The sequence below is a fragment of the Gossypium hirsutum genome, chromosome A01, assembly GCF_007990345.1.
Source record: "Gossypium hirsutum isolate 1008001.06 chromosome A01, Gossypium_hirsutum_v2.1, whole genome shotgun sequence".
Taxonomy (NCBI): domain Eukaryota; kingdom Viridiplantae; phylum Streptophyta; class Magnoliopsida; order Malvales; family Malvaceae; genus Gossypium; species Gossypium hirsutum.
In genome coordinates this window covers 17,268,374-17,270,917 of record NC_053424.1, presented here as the reverse complement: position 1 = coordinate 17,270,917, position 2,544 = coordinate 17,268,374, and the positions used below count along the sequence as shown (strand labels likewise).

The 2,544-nt window shown below is 28.2% G+C and overlaps 3 non-coding genes across 3 annotated transcripts; all 3 read left to right on the top strand.

Annotated features, from left to right (window-relative positions):
- The first annotated feature begins 1,335 nt into the window (after positions 1–1,335).
- LOC121207241 (small nucleolar RNA snoR117) lies at positions 1,336–1,422 on the top strand. The gene has a single exon (XR_005902338.1). It is a non-coding gene; the product is annotated as a small nucleolar RNA snoR117 (small nucleolar RNA).
- Positions 1,423–1,523: 101 nt separating this feature from the next.
- LOC121207230 (small nucleolar RNA snoR116) lies at positions 1,524–1,608 on the top strand. Its single transcript, XR_005902327.1, has one exon. It is a non-coding gene; the product is annotated as a small nucleolar RNA snoR116 (small nucleolar RNA).
- Positions 1,609–1,698: 90 nt separating this feature from the next.
- Positions 1,699–1,800, top strand: LOC121207022 (small nucleolar RNA Z103). Its single transcript, XR_005902186.1, has one exon. It is a non-coding gene; the product is annotated as a small nucleolar RNA Z103 (small nucleolar RNA).
- Positions 1,801–2,544: the final 744 nt, after the last annotated feature.

Sequence of the window (2,544 nt, the reverse complement as noted above, 5' to 3'; positions counted from 1 at the left end):
GAACCATCGTACATGGATCTTGAGCTCCATGTTATTCACTGAATGGAATGAAATCTTCAGTTAGCTCCACATCAGCTAACTTAGCAAATAATTGAATTGGTGTGATTTGGCCACTCCAATTGCTGTAATAAAGAGTGATCATTGTCTCAACGTCTTCATCATCTACAAGTTGCATCTCGATGAATTTGATGGGATCTGTCGAAACTGAAGATTTGTAGAATAGTTTCAAGATCCTCCTCCCACAATGTCTAACAATTTTTGGATTGATCATTTCCTTCATATCATCATCCGAGACATTTTTATTAAATCTCATTGTTATTTGTTGGCGACATTCAAATATACATCTAATTGTTGTTGTTAAAATTACTCCATCGAAATAAACGCATAAAAAAATTGAATGTCTATCTTCAATACTAAATCTATAAAACAAATTAAATTTCTTAATATTTTATTTCAAAAAAATTTACTGTAAAAAGATAAAAATTTATATCTACTTACTAACCTTACGAATTCTTCTCTATTTTCTCTTCTTCTACAACAAAATTTTTTTCCTCCTCACTTCTTATCTTCAAAACCGTTCAAGAAAACACTCTTTAAATAGTGACTGGGTGCTACCTATCAGGAGTCCTCCACTAGTGCCGCCTCTAAAGCACCCTCCACCTGTATTTTTACCTGATTTTACTCGTGTATGGACACAAAATACACGTGTCACCTCTCTAACACCTCCACCCTTTTCATATATATATATCATATGCTACTGATGGTTCCATGATTGCAATAGAAAAAATGGTAGTGCCGCTACCCTAAATCCCTCCACCCCCAATACTATTAAAAACATACCATTTTGACAAATAATAGTATATTTATACCATTTAGGTATTTAAATATTAATTTTATATTATATATATAAAAAAAGTAAAAATATAACATTATCTATGTAACAATTAGAAAACAGAAATACATATTAATTAATAATTTCTATTTGAGTTTACATTGCTAGACTCAAAACACTAAATAAAGGCCAAAAACATATTATAGTAAAAAATAATAAATAAATAAAAAGAGAATATTACCAAAAATCAAGAGACAAAGAGGGAGATTGAATCCATTAACGGAAAGGAAGTTTGAAACCAGCATAGTAAGGGCAAAGACGTAAATTTAACATATGTAGAGATAGTTAGGGTTTTTCTTCCCATCCCTATTTATATCTTCATCCCTTTCTTCTTCCTGCCTCAACCCATTGCCTCTCACCTCTTTTCTCTATTTCAGTTTCTTGGTTTTCTCCATTTATTTGAATTTTAAGTTACAATTTAGCAGTATAGTCTGGTTATTACTTGCCTGTGATGTTCTAACATTTGTCCGTACCATCTGAGAAATTTTTTTTTCCTGATGTATTCTCTCTAAGTTTTATTTCTGAGGCATCAATAAACCAAAATAGGCTTTTTTTTTTAAAGAAAAAAATCTAAATTTGTTTTGATTCCATATCTCCCTCTGTATTTTCTTTTCGTATTGATGAATGATTAAGGCTGTGATGACGAAAAATTATACCATCAAACTATGAGAGCTTTGCTTCGTTGATGTAATCATACATTTCTATTGTCTGAGCCTATTTACATTTTTTTTTAAAGAAAAATTGATTTGGCTAATATAGTGGGATTTTATTTTATTTTATTGCCTTAATAAAATGGGAGATAAGAGGGGGAAGTGATGAATATTTCCCCAGATGATCGAAGCTGAACATACTGTGCGATTTATTAATCTCTAAATCATTAGAGATTGGAAGCCAGTATTCTGCTCTTCATCCCAGTTTTTAATTTATTCCCCAGATGCGAAGCTGAACCCATAATTTGTGTTCTATATTAATTTATAAATCGTTAAGGAGATGTTTTAGTAACTGAGGTGTTTTGTTGATAACAATTTGTGTTACAAGTTTAATAACCCATTATTTTAATTTTTAAAATATTAAAATAATGAAAATAACTTTATAGTTTTTTTTAAAAAAATTAGAAATATTTATTATAAAGTTCAAATATTATTTAAAAATAAAACAATTTATTTTTTTAAATAAATCAAAAAGATTGAGTTTCAATTTTATCAAATAAATCAAATAAAAAAAAGTTAATATAAAAATTCGAGAATTGAACTAAGAAAAACTGGGATAAGTAAATACGAAATAGTAAGAGCATAACAGATGAGCATTCATCTGAGCAATAAAAAAGACATGTCATCCTTTTTATTCTATACATATGAAAATGCTGAACAAAATATTTAAAAAATTATTTTGATTTTCTTTAAAAATTATTTTTTTATGTTTATTTTGGAAAGAGAATGAAAAATTGTGTGAAAATGCGTATTATAAGATTTATTTTTATTGTCAAATTTGTGCAAACACATCTCATAGGATGCGTTTTCTTTTAAGTTACTATTACAACGATAACATTGAATTCAATAGCCAATAGGGGTCTAAGTCATAAAAATTCTTTTATAAATTCCTCAAACATTTATTCTTTTCACCCAAATATTCCAATTTCTTTTTAAATTCTC